The 7,625-nt window shown below is 40.6% G+C and overlaps 3 long non-coding RNA genes across 3 annotated transcripts in view; all 3 read right to left on the minus strand.

The window, feature by feature from the left end:
• Positions 1–4,017: 4,017 nt before the first annotated feature.
• Positions 4,018–5,968, minus strand: LOC119359248. The gene is made up of 5 exons (XR_005172432.1): positions 5,908–5,968; positions 4,669–4,700; positions 4,540–4,589; positions 4,254–4,445; positions 4,018–4,162 (listed from the first exon to the last, which is right to left on the minus strand). It is a non-coding gene; the product is annotated as an uncharacterized LOC119359248 (long non-coding RNA).
• Positions 5,969–6,331: 363 nt separating this feature from the next.
• LOC119359249 lies at positions 6,332–6,893 on the minus strand. Its single transcript, XR_005172433.1, has 3 exons — positions 6,833–6,893; positions 6,441–6,506; positions 6,332–6,349 (listed from the first exon to the last, which is right to left on the minus strand). It is a non-coding gene; the product is annotated as an uncharacterized LOC119359249 (long non-coding RNA).
• Positions 6,894–7,057: 164 nt separating this feature from the next.
• Positions 7,058–7,625, minus strand: part of LOC119359250 — a 1,349-nt gene continuing 781 nt past the window's right edge. Inside the window, exons 2-3 of the long non-coding RNA XR_005172434.1 lie at positions 7,178–7,226; positions 7,058–7,096 (exon numbers count right to left, since the gene is read on the minus strand). This is a non-coding gene — a long non-coding RNA (uncharacterized LOC119359250). The remainder of the gene's footprint in view (positions 7,097–7,177; positions 7,227–7,625) is intronic.

Here is a 7,625-nt window from a genome sequence, read left to right on the forward strand (position 1 = left end):
TCGTTCAGTCGTGCAAGTGAAAGGCAATAATGATGATTATATGATGAACTTATTGAGATGAGAAAAGCTGGTATGAACTCGACCTCTCTTGTTTTTGTAAATATGATTAGTTCATCATTCCTGATTCAGCCTATTATGAATAAACATGTTTGCAATGACAACTAGAGATCATAGTTTCTTGTGTCATGCTTAATTAGCTAGAAGCTTATAATGGTTTACCTTGCGTGCCAACATGATATTAAAATGGTTGTGATGTGGTATGATAGGGTGGTATCCTCTTTTGAACGATTCGAGTGGCTTGACTTGGCACATGTTCACGCATGTAGTTGAAACAAAATCAACATAGCCTCTGCGATATTTATGTTCATGGTGCATTATATCCTACTCATGCTTGCATTCGGCGTTGATTAATTTTAATGCATGTTCATGACTGTTGTCGCTCTCTAGCTGGTCGCTTCTCAGTCTTTTTCTAGCCTTCACCTGTACTAAGCAGGAATACTGCTTGTGCATCCAACTCCATAAACCCCAAAGTTATTCCATATGAGTCCACAATACCTACCTATATACGGTATCTACCTGCCGTTCCAAGTAAATTTGTATGTGCCAAACTCTAAACCTTCAAATAAATATCATGTTTTGTATGCTCGAATAGCTCATGTATCAACTAGGGATGTTTGTATCTTCCATGTTAGGCGGGTTATTCTCAAGAGGACTGGACTTCGCTCCTCACTCACGAGAAAATGGCTGGTCACTGGAATGCCCAGTCCCATGCTTTATGAAAATCAAATCAAAATAATTGCAAACAAAACTCCCCCTAGGACTCTTGTTAGTTGGAGGCACTCGTTGTTTCGAGCAAGCCATGGATTGATGCTTGTTGGTGGAGGGAGTATAAACTTTACCATTCTGTTTGGGAACCGCCTATAATGTGTGTAGCATGGAAGATATCGCAATCTCTTGGTTGTTATGTTGACAATGAAAGTATACTGCTCAAAATATTATTCATCTCTATTTCAAAACCAAGCTCTGGCACCTCTACAAATCCCTACTTCCCTCTACGAAGAGCCTATCCATTTACTTTTATGTTGAGTCATCCTCCTCTTATTAAAAAGCACCCGCTAGAGAGCACCTCTGTCATTTGCATTCATTACTGTTAGTTTACATTGAGTATGACTTGACTGGATCTCTTTTACCATGAATTACAATGTCTAGTCAGTCCTTGATCTTTAAAGGTGCTCTGCATTTATGTTTTGCGGTCTCAGAAAGGGCTAGCGAGATACCATCTTGTTATATCATATTATGATTGTTTTGAGAAAGTGTTGTCATCCGAGATTTATTATTATTGCTCGCTAGTTGATTATGCCATTGATATGAGTAAACATGAGACCTATGCATTATTGTGAATATGGTTAGTCTATAATCTTTGCTGAAAACTTGAATGCTAGTTTTACATATTTACAACAACAAGAGCAAATAGAGTTTGTAAAAGTTTTTCTTTATCATTTTTAGTTTATCAACTGAATTGCTTGAGGACAAGCAAAGGTTTAAGCTTAGGGGAGTTGATACTTCTCAGTCGTATCTACTTTCCAAAACACTTTTGCCCTTGCTTTGGACTCTAACTTGCATGATTTGAATGGAACTAACCCGGACTGACGATGTTTTCAGCAGAATTGCCATGGTGTTATTTATGTGCAGAAACAAAAGTTCTCGGAATGACCTGAAACCTTACGAAGACTATTTTTGGAAATAATAAAAAATCCTGGCAAAAGATCAAGACCAGGGGGCCCACACCCTAGCCACGAGGGTGGGGGCGCGCCTGCCCCCTGGGCGCGCCCCCTACCTCGTGGGCCCCCTGGAGCTCCTCCGACCTCAACTCCAACTCTATATATTCAGTTTCAAGGAGAAAAAAATCAGAGAGAAGGATTCATCGCGTTTTACGATACGGAGCCGCCGCCAAGCCCTAAACTCTCTCGGGAGGGCTGATCTGGAGTTCGTTCGGGGCTCCGGAAAGGGGAATTCGTCACCGTCGTCATCATCAACCATCCTCCATCACCAATTTCGTGATGCTCACTGCCGTGCGTGAGTAATTCCATCGTAGGCTTGTTGGACGGTGATGGGTTGGATGAGATTTATCATGTAATCGAGTTAGTTTTGTTAGGGTTTCATCCCTAGTATCCACTATGTTCTGAGATTGATGTTGCTATGACTTTGCTATGCTTAATGCTTGTCACTAGGGCCTGAGTGCCATGATTTCAGGTCTGAACCTATTATGTTTTCATCAATATATGAGAGTTCTTGATCCTATCTTGCAAGTCTATAGTCACCTACTATGTGTTATGATCCGGCAACCCCGAAGTGACAATAATCGGAACCACTCCCGCTGATGACCGTAGTTTGAGGAGTTCATGTATTCACTATGTGTTAATGCTTTTGTCCGGTACTCTATTAAAAGGAGGCCTTAATATCCCTTAGTTTCCTTTAGGACCCCGCTGCCACGGGAGGGTAGGACAAAAGATGTCATGCAAGTTCTTTTCCATAAGCATGTATGACTATATCCGGAATACATGCCTACATTACATTGATGAATTGGAGCTAGTTCTGTGTCACCCTAGGTTATGACTGTTACATGATGAACCACATCCGGCATAATTCTCTATCACCGATCCATTGCCTACGAGCTTTCCATATACTAGATGACCTGGTTGCGCCAAATGGCGCAAGAAGCGAATTAGAAGCGATGATGGTAGTGAGTAGTCCTGGCCATGGGCAGCCCGGCCCGGTCGGCCCGACCCGACCCGGGCTGACCTTGTCCATGGGCTGGGCTTGGGCCTAGGTTTTGAGCCCGAAGCACTGGCCAGGGCAGGCCCGGGCCCGTTGTTTTCGCCTTTAAGGAAGAGGCCCAGCCTGTGGCCCAAGGCCCGACGGGTTGGGCTCGGGCCCGACAGCAGGGCTAGGCCGAGCTCGGGCTTGGGTTTTTTGCATCGGACTTTGGTTGGCCCGACCCGACAGCCAGGCCTAGGTTTTTTGCGTCGGGCTTTGGTTGGCCCGGCCCGAGGGATGGCCAAGTATAGTAGTGAGTAAGTAGGAGATGTAGATGGAAGTTAATGGAATGTGGATTGTATTACAAATAGTGTATATTAATTAACGATCATATACAGAGCAATATAAATGGGAATTTCTTATCTATATTGGCCACAAAAGCACAAAGCTTGTCACCCGAACAACAAGGAGCGAACGCAGTTGGCATAGATATATCACATGGATCTAACATAGCATGGAGTGGAGAACTCAACAGATGGTTTATTTTACCTGTGCCATCGCTATAGTAACAAATACATAGATATATAGATGGGTAGTGTATAGTTCAAAGTTCATCAATGGGACAAGAGAGGCGCATGAATAATTGGCACTTAAATCGTTGCATTTATCGCTGGTCATTTAAAGCAGGCTGTTGTAGCGGGGTAGCATCCGCATTTTTCAAAGATACATAGGCTATGGAAGTACACTCTCTTTAAAACAGATAAAACCATGTGTTTCAAATCAGCTGCATAGAGTCATCAATTGGTCAAGATGAGCAAGTTCATTCTGCACATCGACAAATATAGACCAATATAATGAGTAATATATTGTAGACCAATGCACAACACATCAGGTGAAGATTTTCAAAGATAAGCAATCAGATGAGTTCAGTTGCACACAACATGTTCATACAACTACTTCAACAAACAGTTCTAGTAGGCTTTCATAAACTCACTTGCACCAATTCATCCCTTGCGAGTAAACAGCAACCGCTACCCAATCACTTATCCAGAATGACCCAAAGCACCAAACTGAACATAACTCTATGACCACACTGTTCTGAAATATTTTTCTTCTTCAAGCTAATTAATAAATTAATAAATTCACCCAAACTAAATTATCTTCTTAGATGCTTTAATGGAGCATAGTAAGCACTTGTCGTTGCTGTCTGGACCCTTTTTAGGCAGTGATGCATGTGCATTTCACACAGTAGCTTGCATAACCTGCTCAGCTTGCTTAACCCAGAGATATAATGACCACCAGGGTAGGCCCTGAGTAATAGAATAACTGTACGATCCCATGTGTCAGTAACCTGATCTGCAACCCAAGCGCACAAATAGACATGCAAGGAGAAGCAGAATGACACCTACCAATAGATACGATGATGTGTTATAGAATTTAAAGGCAAAAGAACCAAATGGATTCATCTCAAGCAAGGCAGCAGGAATGCAACTAACCCTCGCGTCTTCCTTGCAGCACGAAGAGAACTTTAGAGAAGCAAAGTAAATGCAAAATAGGGACTCGGTGGGCTAAATCTGACAGATGGCATCAACCAAGATATTAAGAGGAGCTAACATGTTATTAGCCTCCTTGCAACTGTTTAGAGATCACCGTCATACTGCACTTGGTCAGCTGAACGATCCTCCCACCTGCCATAAGAGGAGCTTACCAAAGTAAGCTGACTAAAAATTAAGAAACAAGAACAAGCGAAACATCGCAAGGCAAAACACTCAAAGCACCAACCTGCTCATTGTCGCTTGAGCCCCAGTGCACTGTCACAAACATAGGCGGTTCTAGAGAAAGAGAAGAAATAACATTGTAAGAATCGTGAGGGGCCGGCTCGAGGAGTGTGGTGAGGTCGGATCAGGGTACCTGAGGTGTCTTGCACCTTGCTTCATCAGACCCTGGGATTCCATGGAACAATCGTATCAAAACAAGTAAACCAGGTCGGCTAAGATTATTAGAAGAGATGCACCACATTAAATAATTATAGTACAGACAATAATTCTTACGAAGAAATGAAAGGGAAAACCGATTTACATCAAATCTTAGATTCCCTCAAAGACAAAAATAGAAAGAGAGTATTGGGATAAATTATTGAATCTGTTCAAGTGAAGAATGCATACCCAGGGGTTTTACCCCCCCCCCCACACACACACCAACACACACGCACACGCACACAGACATCATGTTCTTTCCTCTAGTGTACAACTTCTTATGTGAAGGCTGTACCAAATTACATGAGGTTAATTATTTTCACAGTAATAATCTTAATTGTGGGACATCACTATGTAATATCTCAGAGCTGGTAAAAAAAGACTTAGACATTATTGAGGGTTTGTGATAGGATGGTATGCCATCGACAAGTTAAGGTGATAAAAAAATTGGCGTATTTTCTATTATGGGCAAAGAAGCAAGAGTTTCACTATTACAAATGGTAAGAAACTGATCTTCAATGCATATTTTGACATGTGAATTGGCTTTTACATGGCAAATAATTACAGCGAAGAAGTGGTAACCTATACATATTTGCAATGCAGTCTAATTCTAGTTCTTATCATTACTGCATTGTTCTGCAAAAAGTAGGAGCATCACAATATATTAGTGCAAGTTCAGGACTGCGTTCACTCTTCCTTTAAAAAATTATGCAAGGTGACTCTGGTAACCATATACCAGTTTACAAAATATATAACATTGAATCATATACCAGTTTACAAAAATCCATACGTTTGTATTATTATTCAAACTATCTAATGAAAGAAGGCAACAACTAACACATAAATTCATTAGAAAGAGATGGTATTCCATATAGCGCCCCGGACAACGCTTCATTACCAAGAGATTATGCAGGAACTATAATGCAAATACCTGCAGAGAACATTACCATAAGCCTGCTTGGAACCAAACTCACACTTTCATGTTTCATGCACACAGGTAGTCAAGAGCAATAAATAAGAATCCATAATCTGATGGCATAATTAGACAGGAAAGGTTTAGCATTTTCTATTCTGTTGTAAATTATTGTTTTGATCACTTGACAAGCACATGAAGGTTTTATTTCTTCCAAGCTATTATACTCGACCTTAACAGCATATTGAACATCAATCTTACCAACTTGGCAACTTGCTTAGATGCCCCAAAACCGGCAAGCTTAATGCAGCCTTTATTATCAACAAGAATGTTTGCACCCTGTAAAACAATCCCATGATCACCAAGATAATTAGCACAAACAAACAATCAATGACACAAAGATTCTAGTATATTCAGGCTTCAGAGTTTTTACCTTAATGTCTCTATGTATTATTGCATTGCTATGCAGATATCCCAACCCTTGCAAAATCTGCCTAGTATACTTCCTAATGACCTGATCAAAATACGCAACGAATCAGTTTCTCTTCTGCAAGTCAAATCACAGAAAACCGCATGATTGATGGTTACTTACTGCCTCCAGGAATGAACCGAGTTTTCCAAGAAGCGACTGGATAGACCCTCCAGGAACAAACTCCAGCAGGATATTCAGTGTGTCTTCCTCACAGACAGTCCCGAGGTACCTCTTCTCAAATCACAGGAAGTAGATCAAACAACTGCAGTCTAGCAGTCAAGTATAGAGTATCTAAAATGTAATCGATCTTTCATCTACTAACCACAATATTGGGGTGCGAAAGGTTCTTGAGGAGCTTCACTTCTTCCTCAAGTTCTCTTATATGCGCCTAATCGTAGAAACAAAAGCCACAAATCACCTCACATGAAGGAAAGCCTCAACAACTAAATTGGTAACCAAATCGGTCGGAGAAGTGCTACTCACTTGGGCCTTACCACAGCTATCACTTGCATTACACTGCTATGCATATACTAATCATTTGAATTTATTCCTAGAAGGTAAATAAAGAACGGAAGCTTAAGCACAACCACTGATTTCTATCAACTTCCCAAAACAAAGTATCTGAAGATATATTAATATGCAAGCCCAGATTCCCATATACTTTATTATGGGAGGAAACAACCATATCAGAGATAAACATGAATCATCACTTACTTTTGCTGTTGTTGTTGGAAAGAGCATGACTTCCTGATGTGTGCTTCGTTTCGTTCTTCTACAACTGAACTCTATAGTAAAGAACAAACTAATAAGGCACACACTCAGTACTGGTAACATCTGTAATTGATGGATGGTAATTATATTCGAACGCCCTTGGAAAGGAAACATAAACCTGGGTTGATCGACGCTGTTCTGAAACAGCTGTATGCAGGCAATGGAGATAGTTGAGCAAGCTGCCATGCTTGTGACAAAGCGGCTAGTCTATACATATGTGATAATTAAGAAGGGTTCAAAAGTTAGCGTGACAACGTGTATAATATCAAAACCAAGACATATGTTTACCATCAACATCTTCAGAGGCATCTAACTCTTCTTCCTTGACCGTTACTTCCTGGAAACAAACAGCCAAGCTATTAAATTGTTTGATTTCACTGTATTTAATTTGAGAGGATTAACTGTAAAGCATCGTTAGATTCCTGAATTTGGTCTGTTTAGAATGAGTACACAGGACAATGTGCAGATGTACCAATCAAGCATCCGTTTATACTATCCAGGAACTCAGAGTTTAGTAACTCTACAGCATATGATAGCAGGTAATATCTGTGGTAGGGCGTATCTTGTACCAACAAGAATGATGTCAATTTGTTTGTAAGACATGCATAATCACTTTTCTTAGCCGACTTGAGGCTATAATGAGAAGTTAAAAAACACTATCTATTATAAATTCTATTGTATGGGGCATGCAGACATTTAAAACACCTATGCTTTCTGACGAAATGAATGGTAATGG

The sequence above is a fragment of the Triticum dicoccoides genome, chromosome 2A (genome assembly GCF_002162155.2).
Source record: "Triticum dicoccoides isolate Atlit2015 ecotype Zavitan chromosome 2A, WEW_v2.0, whole genome shotgun sequence".
In the NCBI taxonomy this organism is placed as follows: domain Eukaryota; kingdom Viridiplantae; phylum Streptophyta; class Magnoliopsida; order Poales; family Poaceae; genus Triticum; species Triticum dicoccoides.